Source organism: Xiphophorus hellerii, chromosome 7 (assembly GCF_003331165.1).
Source record: "Xiphophorus hellerii strain 12219 chromosome 7, Xiphophorus_hellerii-4.1, whole genome shotgun sequence".
Classification (NCBI taxonomy): domain Eukaryota; kingdom Metazoa; phylum Chordata; class Actinopteri; order Cyprinodontiformes; family Poeciliidae; genus Xiphophorus; species Xiphophorus hellerii.
In genome coordinates this window covers 24,035,768-24,049,060 of record NC_045678.1, presented here as the reverse complement: position 1 = coordinate 24,049,060, position 13,293 = coordinate 24,035,768, and positions in this window count along the sequence as shown.

The window sequence follows — 13,293 nt, the reverse complement described above, 5'->3', positions numbered from 1 at the left end:
TGAGTTAAAGTAGAGGGAGCTAAAGCCCAGGAGGTACAGAAGATCCTGTGAGGAATATTAATTTCCATATAAATGAGCTGATAAATGCACACCTGATTTTCAAGATTCATTATTTGCCAAAAGACAACGATAATGACTGCTTCCCATTTTCCCTTAGAACTTATTTTATTCCAGAGCTGCTGAAACCCTGCTTGATGTGCTTTTCTTGTGCAAAGTGTAGATGGTTAGTTTCTGACAAGCAAACACACAAGCATGGACCGGATATTCACCCCTAAGCAAATAAAAACCTTTATGGAAGACAGCAGGAGCCACAATCCTACTGAGAAAACCAGTAGAATTGATAATCAAGTGTATGATGATCAAGTCATGAAATCTCACATTTACAATACAGAATACTTGCCAAATATTTGCTTCAATGTGTCAGGATCTGTGTTTTTCTGTGTTCATTTAGAGTTTTTTGTGTCCTTGCGTCTCTTCATTGTCCTGTCCTCCCCTTGATTGTTCCCAGGTGTGTCTCGTCTCTGTGATTACCCTCCCGTGTATTTAACTCCACCTGTGTTCTTTGTTCTTCGTCGGGTCCTCGTCAACGTCAATTTTTCGTCAATGTTAGCTTCTGTGTCATCAGTGTTTCCTTGTGCCTGCTGTTTGTTGTTACTGGACTTATTTCACCATTAAATCATCATAATTCATCATACCTGGGTCCGCTGCCTCTGCCTCACCACTTCACCACCCGCACTTCATGACACAATGCTGATGTATGTCATAGTTCTCTGATTTACAACCCCCCCACAATTTAATACACAGAAAAGATTCACTATATTTTTTATTTGTATTATATATTTCTTCTCATTCAGTATTTTATTGTTGCACTTTACATATATTTTTAGGTGACATCCAACAAAGGTAACAGCCACGGCTTTCAATTGTATATTTATTTTAGTATATGTACAGGAATAAGAAAAAAAAATAATATTTTGACAAAGTGACAACAGTTCAGCTCTGTTTTGGTTGCTATGGCAAGAATCCCCTTTTCTGTTGCTTCCAATTGCCTATAAAGTTCTGTGTTTGAGTGCAGCCAATCAAACACAACAGGAGGGCTCTCTGACGTCTTCCTCCCTCTCTCCTGCTTCCAGCTTGAAAAAGACTAAATCCTTCAGGATCATTGGTTTCTAATTCATTGGCTCCATTTTTTGGAAAGTTAACCTTTTTGTAGACTTTTCATTTTGCAACAAAAACTCAAATTAATTATGAATTTAACTTGAACCAAATTTTGAGGTCAAAGAGATATTGAGGTCACAAATCAAAGGTCTCAGCTGTGGTATTAACTTCAGTCCATTGATGTCTCCTTGCAGTTGAAATCAATGATTGCCTGATAATCTTAGGTTGCAGATTCAATGCCCCTTTAATCCCACAATTTTAAACCATCTGTCTCAGTACAGCAAATGTAAAAGGATAGCTCAGATAAAAAAAAAAAAGAGATTCTGTTAAAAGGTTAAAAGCAGCAGATGTCATTAGGCCCTATTCTTCCTGTTTCTTAATATTCACTTTATTTAATACATTTCCCTCTTTAATTTGGGTTTCTGTGTAACAAAAAATGGAAATGATCAGCTGATTACTCAGCACAGGTGTCACTGCCAACCGGAGCAGCTGAATTGCACCCTGCTGCTTGCTAATCAAAGTATAAAATACAGTCACCACCAGGAAGCAAAAGACTGGAAGGTAATTTGGAATGAAGCAAAAATAGCTTGAAATGCTCAGTGCTTTACACCATGTTGCCAAAAACTGGCATAAAAAGATTAGAGATACGTCATGGAATATACGTCAGTATCTTTTTAAAAATCCAAACAGTTTCTGCTTTTTCTAAGAACTTTGTCTTGTCCTGATACATAAATAAAGTGTTATTGACCATAGCAAATAGGGTTAAAAAGACATTTCCAGAAAATACAAGAATAAATAGCTACCACTGCAGAATTAACAAATAAAGTGACTAATTGAATACCAATGAAAATAAACAGTATCTTATTCTACTTTTCTACATATTTCATACTGATTTCAAAATTCCCCATGTATTCTCTAAGAGGGCTAATTAACCTTGGGGTCAAATGCATAGTGATCTGCAACGGCCATCAGGGTGGAAAGAATTTGTAGACAAAGTAAAAAAATACTGGAAAAAATAGTTGCATTCACCATTATAAGCTTTAGCTAAACATAATAACTTACCTTGAGAAAATATGATTAAATCTTTTTCGAGTGTATCACTTATGACTTGGACCCCCTGTTTGTCAGCTGCGTGATTTATTTTTACCTAAAATTGTAGTTATTGTTTTAGACTGTCAGCCCACAAAGGAACTACAATGTGACTGCATGGTCAACCCTGCCACATGTGCAATTGTGGAATAATTTCTATGTTAATCACTATTGTCTCTTAATAGTAAAAACGGCTATCTGTTCGTAAAGGGCTAAAGTGGTGTGAAATGTGAAAGGAAAGGATGTGTCAGCACTACTGCCTTACTTTATATTCTGCTATCAATTTCCTTTTTGCAAGTCAGCTGTTTTCTGTCTGATTAAAATTTTGGTCAGGTTGATGAAAATAAGAACAAAAAAACCCAACAAAAGTATCAAAAGTATCAAAGTAGCAGTGAATATTGCTCTCATCCCAATCTTATCACATTTACCATAAGTGATAAATGTGATAAGATTTAACCCAAGTCACAGCAAGTGAGGATGTTTTTTTTTGTGACTGAAATTAGGTAGATTTATTTATTATTTTAAATCATTCAGTAATCTACATGTTGTTTATCTTTGATAAAGATGTCTGCTCTTAAAGCATTTCTTCCTGGCCAGATTGAGTTAAAGGTTTTGCAGCTGCAGCTCAATCCAAGCTCTTCAGGTTTTCTAACAGCAGCCTGGGGTAATGACTGCAGCTGCAGCAGAGAGGGTCCAAAGGTGTCTCATCAAGATATCACCACAACATGCTAAAGAAAGTAGTTGTTGGTATCATACAGACAGATTACATGCTATTTGGGGCAAGTAACCAATTATATTCATAAAATTGAACAGCAGCAATGATGTTGTAGTTAGTTCAACATGCTATCTCCTATCGTTTTATACTGAGTAAATGCTGGCACAAAGGTAGCTTTAAGTGTCAAGCAGACATACAGTATGCCAACCGCTGTTTGATTGCACTTAAAATGAGACAACATACACTGTTTGCCATTTAACTCTCACAACTAGGTCTTTTATTTCACAGTATTTGTCACAGTTGGAGGATACATTTTCCATGTGGTTTTTTTTTATTCTTACCTTTACAGTAGAATAGTGCAGTACACGGCGAAGGAAAATGGCCTGCTTGTTGTATTTTCATCCAGTCAGTGACTTGGCTTTACACCAGTTTTTATAGTCCATAAGATCCACCAGTTCATTGAGAATTGTTGCAATTCTCTTGATTAGCTACTCCTGGTCTATCTCTCAAATATTAGATACAAAAATGACTACAGTTTACATATTGTCAGTCCACTTCACAATGCGTCTGCATGGATGTGCTCTGTTGTCAACAAAAGTCTTGCTCACTCAGGATAGAAAACCATGAGTGATGTTATGACATCAGTAAATAACAAAAAATAAGTATCTGATGTTGCAAAAATCAAATATTGCAGGCGGAAATTAAACAAATTAAAAATAAAAATTTTTCATTTTACTATTTTAAACTGTAATAAATCAAGCTGGGGATTTACTCGTTTATCTATCCTCAGGACTCAAAGATGTTGAGTCAACTTGCCAGTTTAAAGCAGAGGCCTTTTCATAGGCTCCATGTTCATATGTAACAGATGAGAACTACTCTTGCAGGGGAACCTGCATAACTATAGGGGGTAGATGTCATGTTGTGGTCCACCAGTATGAGTCATTTTTCTGAGGAATGTCATGGAAAAAGTTTTTTTTCTGCAGTTTCAATCACTGGCTGGATGTGTCGGAAATGACTGACTTGTTTATTTTTAGGCTTTTCTGAGGGACACAGACATAAATATGAGCAGGAGTGCAACCTCCACAGAAAGAGTCATAATTTGATAACTCAGCTGAGCTGGGCTGCTGAGCTATTAACCTCATGTACTATGCATGAAGAGGTCCAGGGCACTTAGCATTCCACATAATAAGCAAGTGATTAAACTCAACATGGTCGGAGCAGCAGGGAAACATTAATTCATTCTACATAATCATGTCAAGTATAGAATTGCTTTTAGATATATATATGTCTGTGTGCGTGTGTGTAAATCTACAAAGTCATTCATCATTTCTGCTACATTTTATTAAAGAATAGACTGGCTCTTTGTTCAACTCTTCCATTTTAAATCCTACTGTAACTTTAATGCTGAGACAGACTGGCGACCTGTCCAGGGTGTACCCCGCCTCTCGCCCAAAACGTTCGCTGGAGATAGGCACCAGCAACCCTCCCAGCCCCACTAGGGACAAGAGTGTACAGAAAATGGATGGATGGATGTATCTTTAATGTTTTGTTGGAGTGATGTGTGTTTCTTATATGCTGAATACTGATGACTGGATGAACAACTGTGGACGTTGTCATCAGCAGATCTTGCTGATGAAGACACATGACAGAATGGCCTCGAGTCAGACTGGCACTGCATTGCAATCAGTTTCAACCCAACAAAGCATTTATCATTGATTTATAGTACAACACTATGTTGTCGCTGAATATACCATCGCCAAAGGGAATCATGGTAGAGGCAGTATCATACTTTTTTCAGCAGGACAGAGAAGTTGGTTTCACCTATAGAGATAAGATGTATGGATGTAAATACTGGGCAATTCTCTTAGAAAACTTGACAAACCCAGTGGTAGCTGTGCCCAGTGACTTTGATGGGTGATACAGATAAAATAATGTTTGAAATATATAAATCATATCAATAATAACTCCAGTAACTGCTTGTTTCTTAACAGGCTGAGGGAACCAGAATGAATCTCTGGGTTAATGAGAGCATGTTACAGATATGACTGAGTCACACATTAGTGGATAATTGTTTTCCTGCGGGGCCTGAAAGTTGCGTTTTGCCAGGAGACAGAAGCAAAGCTTTTGTTTGCTGGCATAGCAACAAGTTCTAATGTTGGTCAACTAATGAAAGGTGACGTCAACACTGCGATCTCCTGGGACTTTTCCCACAGGACAAAGAGGTGGGTGGAGAAGGAAGTGTGAAACCAGGAGTGGCAAAAAACAATTAAGCTGGAATAGGGATGCATAGGAAGAAATATCCAAATGCATTGCAAAGGAAATCATTTATGCTTTTGATATTCAATGTATAATAACTTTTCGGGATACAGTGTCTTACAAAATCACTGATTCACATTGAAGTCATTTAAATGTTTTTTGGGTTACAATCACAAACTATACTTTATTTTTCTGAGATGTTATATGATAGATCCCAATTGTTGCATAATTGATAAGTGAAAAAACAAAGATGATTTGTTTTAAAAGCTTTTGCAAATTAAATCCCAAAAGTGGAATCTGCATTTGATTTCAGCCCTCCTTACCTTAATACCCCTTGATAAAATCCAGTGTAACAAGCAGCCGTGAGAATATAGTAAATGGAGTGCAAGTATTCAAAAGTATATTTTTTCGTTTGTATTTTGGATTTTTGGAGAACATATTAAAAAAACATGGGTTGGATTGGTTAAAAAATAAAACTTCAGGGTTTCAACATTTTATGACATTATGTTAATTAAACCGACAAACTCTTAGGCTTGTTGTCATGGAAGAAAGAGAAGAAAGCCATTGTTGAAAGCAGTGTTGTATAGTAACGAAGTAAAAATACTTCTCTACTTTACTTAAGTATATTTTGGAGTACTTCATACTTTCCTCGAGTATGAAAATTTTTGATGACTTTCACTTTTACTTCACTATATTTCCGAACTTAATTGCGTACTTTTACTCCGATACATTTTCAATGTGTGGTTTAGTTACTCGTTACAAAAAAGCGAGAGAGAGAAACGCAAGTGTTTTGATCCCACCTACTGATTAGCAAGTAGCAAGTAGGCTACCGAACAAAGTCGGTACCCTACTTGCCTGGGCTTGTTCATCACCACCAATAGGATACACCTGTTTCGCTTCTCCCATTAAACACAAAGCAAGTCTCGCAATCAGCAGCAGTCACATGGAGGAGGAGACGGAGACCACAACGACTGCAACTACGTCAGACACGGCTCCAGGGGAACCACCAGCTGGTGATGAGAGCCCATGGCCTTATTTAAACACAATACACTCTTTCGTGGGTGTTAAAGATTCGTCGTACCGCATGCAGTGTATGTTATTCCTGCCCGAAGATGTGGAAATTCTATCTTACAAAAACTCCCCGTCCAACTTGAAGAAACACATCGAGGTAACGTCTTATGAAATGGTTATAATCCTCCTGTTTCAGTAACTATAGCTTGGTCACTAGGCACTACTGTATTGTGAAACGTTGACCATAAATGAACTTTGTTTGGCATTGTTTCAGTTCCACACGTGGTGTATTTAGCTTAGGCTTAATGTTGACTGTAGCAGGCTACCTAGACTCCTCTGTTCAAGGGGGGGCAGAAGCCATAGCGATAGCAATTTAGACTAAATTTAACGAATATAGGAAAGGCATGCAAGTTCAAAACCAGGTTTACAGATGCCAATAAGCTGCATTTCCCTCCCAATTCTTTTTTTCTTTTGCATAATGACCAGTTGTGTGCACCACCTACTGACTGTAGGATTGACTGATTCACTGAATTGTGAAGTAGAGTAATCGTAACAGCTCTTTTTCTTCATGTTGGCCGCATTTTCTGTACTATTTATTTTTCTCATTTTCAGCACTGACCTTACTTGAAGGGAAAACTTAAGGCTTACAAAAACTTTGTATTTTCTGTCCTGGAGAGTATACTAAGAAGCTGGTTCAGTTGTAAAGCAGGTTAAGTTAACCTTGTGGTATAGGTAAAGCACCTAATTTTCTTAACTAAATGATGCCTGCAGGTATATCTATTAGCAGGTTTAATTTTGCCTGCACTTGGTTGTGTACATTATTTTAAGTGTATTTGACAAGTTTACCAAAATATAAAAAATGTCATTCAAACTGCATTTGCTTTGTTTTACTTTTTACTTGTACTTTTCATTACATTACTTGAGTACATCCATTTTTACAGTAATTTCCATACTTAAGTACAAGAAGTTTCAGATACTTTAAGACTTTAACTCAAGTAACATTTCAGTCAGTGACTTGGACTTTTACCAAAGTCATATTTTGGAGAGGTACTTATACTTTTACTTGAGTCTGAGATTTCAGTACTTTATACAACACTGGTTGAAAGTAAAAGTTAGTAGAAGCAGTGTACAACAAGCCATGTAGGAAACACAGCAAATATCTATCCCTAAGATATTTGTAATACTTAAAATACCATAAATTAAAGGAAGGGTACTTCTTTTTACATTTTAAATAATATAGCAAACATACAAAAAGCAAATATATTTTACAAATATCAATTATTAAAGGCTCACACTTTTTGTGCAACTTGGTAAATCGCATACAAAGTGAGAAGGTGAACTCTTATTTTAAGCAATTGTGTTAAAGATGCTTGACATGCTGACATCAAATCTCAAATGTTGTACATTATTTCATTGAAACATTTTAATTAAGCAAAACTGGCAACCTCCTTAATTTTTAGATGACTATATGCTTGGTACGTTTTATTGTGTAAATGCTTATGGGTGATAACATAGCTTGCTGTTTGCATTACACTTCCCTCGGGTGTATTCATCCATGTCATGGCTTCAGCTCTATTTAAAAATGAGACAATTTCAGGTACACATACTTCAGTTCACCGATTATTTAGCAAACTAAAATCCAAGGAGATTTTAGTTTAGTGAGCACAGCAAACACATTCAGCCGCCTTTTAGATAGGAGAAAAACAACAAATTGTACGAGTATAAAATATGTCATTGCACTGGAGGTACAGAGTTTATTATCATGTGAGATAAATGTTGTTCCTGAAAAAGTATTTCAGGAAACAAACTACAAAAGTGTTTTCTATTTTGCATGTGATTTGCCACTTTACTTCAAACAATAGTATTTAGAAACCTAAGACACCATTTTATTTCCAATATTGAAGCAAGTTTTATGAGCATATTAATCATTGTTATTTAGAACTATGCAAGAATGCTGTCAAAATTACAACTAATTAAAATCTATTCCATCCATGTACACCCAAGGTAGGTCACCAGTCCATCGCAGGGCAGTGTAGAGATACACAACTATGACCGCACAGACTTACAGCTAAGGACAATTTACAGAGACCAATTAACATGACAGTCATGTTTTTGGAATCTGAGAGGCAGCCGAAGTACCCAAAGAGAACCCATGCACACACAGGGAGAACATGCAAACTCCATTCAGAAAGACCTGACACTGGGATTCGAACCCAGAACCTTGTTGCTGCAAGGCAACAGTGCTTCCAACTGCAACACTGGAGTTCACTATTTAAAATGAGAATTTATTTTCTTAATTCATAGTAACTTAGATACATGTGGAGACATTTTATCACAATATTTACTTAAAATAGAGTGGCACAGCAATCATGTATGGATAATATTGACTTCCTCTTCAATACTGCAGTCAACCAAAGATGACATAAATTACCTCTGCAGCTCTGTACAAGAAAACACCTAAAAACATCTATGCAGACATATTTAAACGTAAAACACTCCTGTCTGGATATTTCAATTTCACACAACAAAGGCACTGAATACAGATACTGCAGCATATTCATTCTGTGAAGTGTGAACAAAAGCAAAAGCTGAGACTTGACAGTCAGGATGGAGGCAGTTTGCTAAACCAAGGCTCATCTGGCGGAACGGGAAGGTGAAAAAGCAGGGCAGACAGGATGGGAAGGACGCAGGCGACAGGCAGGAGTCAGACAGATAACAGGCTGTGGCACCACAGACAATCTGGCAAACACATACTGAAACCTGTCCTCCATATACCACATACTGGGAGGTTGATAAGGGACAGCTGAAGTGGATGATTGGATCACGTGACTGGATGCAGCGCAAAGCTCAGGGAGGGCAACTAGTGGGGACACACAGGATGACAAGGTCTGCAGCTTTCCACGGTCATTAAAGGGCTGATGTGTAGAGACAGTTGGAGGCTGAATAGAGGGGAAGGGGTGACGTGTCAACACAAATGACACCAATGTTTGACTGTACAGCCTATTAAAAACACTGCCTACCAGCTGCTTTGACAAAATTCTGTGCTACCTTTTTCTCTTATGTTATCTTTTTCCTGTTGACGTCATCTACTGTATTTTAATTTTAATTAAGACAATTCGAGATATACATATATAAAAAAGATTGGATCACAAGAACGTTGTCACAAGATGCCTCAGGTTCCTCATGAAGAAAGTTATGATTAAAAAAACTGTGTCAATTATCATTTCACAGAGCTGTAATACACAGGGACAAGCAGAGACATGCAGATGGTTTTACATGAAGCTGTCTCATCAGCACATGTTGATTGACTATGTGCCCCTGCATTCATCAGGCTGTAAACACTTGTGCGATTTCATTATCATGAATACATGTACACACTAATCAGGCAGTTCCTGTTTTCAGAATGTTGCCTATGATTTTTATTTTTGTTCAGCCTCTTGTCAGGATCTATTTTACGTGTTTGAACACAATAAATTGAACTCAGTGAAATTCTGTCTCAGCGCCTGTCAGTTCAAAAGATTGGAACATTTTATTTCATTTTAGTCATTTAATAAGCATGAAACTATACACAGAAAAAGGCCATTGAGCTGTTGCTCTCTCTTTCTTGATGAAACATGTTGGTTAGCAATTTTAGGAGCTAATCAGGGGAAGAGAGTGCCACATCTTGGACAGTGCTGAACCGAACACTCTCCCTCAGATGCATTACTGTCCTTGGCTAGTATGGACAAGTTCAAAGATTCTCATGAATAAATAAGGAGATTAATGGATGTGAATCCTTCGATAAAAGGTTAACAGCCTCTAAAAAGGACAAACATTTGTCATGCTTGTGCTGCTAAAGGGTCACTGTAACCCGCAACAAAACAAACCCTCCGTTCAAAACTTGCCTTCAGATGGCATACATTTAATCAAAGATGTGTAATCTGTGTTGGTTTAATCTTTAGTTATGAATGCACAATAGGGCACATATGGGCAGGAAAAACACCTTCCAGTCACATACTCCACTGCTTTTGCTCATATAAAATATGGTGATCTGTTATAAATAATGTTTTTTTTAGTTGTTAATTTGATCCAAAATTAACAACTCTGAAAAATCTGAAAAAGGTATCTACTGTGAGACAATTACATATTCAACACATTTAAAGAAATTGGTTTGACTGTCCAGCATTAGGTCCAATTATGTTTCTTTATGAATGCTTCCCTTGGGCTACATTATCAGATACTACTGAAGTTCTATTCTCGTCTGGAATGTCGATTAATTTTCTCAAGCTGAATTTAAGAAATTGTGGAAATATTGATTTTTGGTCGTAAAAGAACAAATGATCAGGTAATCACGTTTGATGAACTGACACTGGCAGCACCAATATGAAAAACCTTGAAGTTGTTTTCAAACAAGACTTACTGTATCTGTCATTTGTCATATTAAACAAATCACCCAAAAAGTGTATTTTTTCACCCTTGTAGCACCTGCAAAATAAGAAACCTACTGTTTCAAAGTGATTCAGATATACAGCCCCAACATTTTATAAATTTGACTTGACAACTATATTGCTACATCAACTGGATGTTCCAAAAGATCATAGTTGGTCCAGAATGCTGTGGCCAGATTCCTTTCACATGCCGTCAGAGGAGATTATATTACTCTTGTTCTCTTTCTTCTATTGGCTCTTTATAAAGTTTTAGCATTCATTCCAAAAATACTGCTTATAATACATAAAGTCATCCAATGTCTAACCCCAGTATTCTTAAAACAACAAATTCTTTACAAAGCCACATAAGAGCCATCTTCACAAAATGAAAGTTTGTGAAGAAACCCCCGTGGGTTTTCAGGACCAAAATAGGAGTCAATCCAAATATTATTATGGTTTATTTGCTCTTACACATTTTTTATTTTTATTTATTAAATTAAGCATCTTTTATCATGGTCACATGCCTATACTTTTTGCAGCAACAGCGGCAACTCACTGTTTTAATTCTCAGGCTTGATTGTTCAGGTGAGCCTCTGCAGGGGAAGAGCAGAAAATGTCTGCATTTGCAGTCCTGCTGTGTGAAGCTTTGTACGAATTTAGTGAGATGAAAATGGCTCAGTTTGTGTTGGTTCTGATGCAAAATTATTTGTTTTAAAGAATTTGTATTTTGGTATTGATTATATCAAAAATGTTGATTAATTAAGCAACACTAATCTCAATAGTGTTAAATTGCTACCTTCCAAAAAAGAACAGTGCAGTCAAAGGGAAAACTAAAACGATTTGCTAACAAAGTACTTCATTGGATTAATCAATTCACTGCACCACTGTGATTCCTTCAGTCAAAGGTGAGAGAAAATGCTGAATGCAAAGGCTTGTCTCTGTATAGTAAAACATCTCTACATAATTCATTTAAACAGCATTTCAAAAGTCAATTTTCCCCATTGGAGCAGTTACTATCAGTATGTTTTTTAAGGTTGTGTAACATTTTACTACAATTCCTCCCAGCAACAAGAGAGGTAGACAAAGATTGGACTAACTGGGAAATTGATGGAAAATCAAAGGTTTTTGTCCCCTATAGGCCTCCTTCATAAATTGTTGACTTTATCAGCTCACAAATAAAATCTTTGTTGAAAATTTGACCATAAGTCTCATAGGTTCACAGAATGCTGCCATACTTTAGGTGTTGTTATTTGAAACAAATCTAAAACATCCCTCTTTGGCATATCTTAAACCTGGACAGACATTTTTATGGTCAAATGATCCAAGCTGTGCAAAGAATATTAGATGAGAAGGGCGAAAATATCATTACAATTTATGAGTGGAGTTATGGTGTAATAGCAAGCAATGCTGCTTCATGGCATGAAGGTTTTGGGTTTAAATCTCAGCAGGCCTTTCTGCCTGGGCATGTGTGGGGTTTTAGTCTACAGTTCAAAACATGCATGTAACATTAAATAGTAGAACCTAACTTGTTTTGTGCATCTCAACAGCTGTTTATCTTATATCTCTGCTTGAGGAACTGGAAAACTGTATTTGGTAACATGAAGGAGATAGTTAATAATTCAAAGATTAATTAACAAACTTATGAATTAATTAGTGCTGCTATATTGGTAGTGTATTTTTTCAGAAACATAGTTACTAAAAGAAATCATCATATACCATCTCTGCAACATGAACAGTGTTAAACTCTGAGCTTATGTTTGAATAGTCGTAGTGAAGCCAGTAAAGTAGAAAGTCACTTTACATCAGGTTAGAAAGTCAATGTGTATACATGCTTGCATTATTATTGTTGCATATTAGAATTCAGTGATGAGTCCTTAATTAACAAACAATTTGATATAGGTTAGTTGCAGAAATAAAATCTTGTTTTCAGAAACCTTCTTTGTTTTTTTAAGTTAGGCTGCATGGTGGATTAATTGTTGCCTTGCAGGAAGAAGGTCCAGGGTTCAAAAAGTTATTTTGTTTTTTTTTTTCCTGCAAGTGCCATAAAACATTTAAAAACTTTTATCAAGCAAATATTTCTCAGACATTAAACAGCAAGGGTGTTTTGCCACTTCAGCATCATATATCTGACGACACCAACCCTTTCCTCAACACCCAGAGCAAGAATTAAAAGGCGAAAGCTGAAAAAAGCCTGATCCAAACAACTCAAAAGTTAGCAATGATCCTCACTTCTTTATTCTAAATCTTACTGTGATGTTAAATTTTTCATTTGACCACTTGACTTTTTAAAGGCTCAAAGTAAGGGATCAAAGGAGATTGCTGTGGCTGAGTGACAGACAGACAAACAGGGTCGATTATTAAGTCGTTAGTCTTTGGGCTTCATTAGATCAAGAGTGGCAGACACCTGCAGTCAATCAATCTTTATGTAATCTTCTCAAACAAACCTTGTCAGGCATCACTCATTACAGTCTGCCTTTGTGTGTCTCCTCCCACACTCACGCCAACCAGTCAGATCCTACTGTGTTCCTCATTCAGACCAAGTTAAATGTGATTTTGTTATTCTGTTTGTGAATGTTAACCCTGAGTGCCTCTTTGTAAACTGTTGTTCTTTTACAGAAAAAAAGGAAATCAAGTTATGTATCCTTCACAAAAAAATGT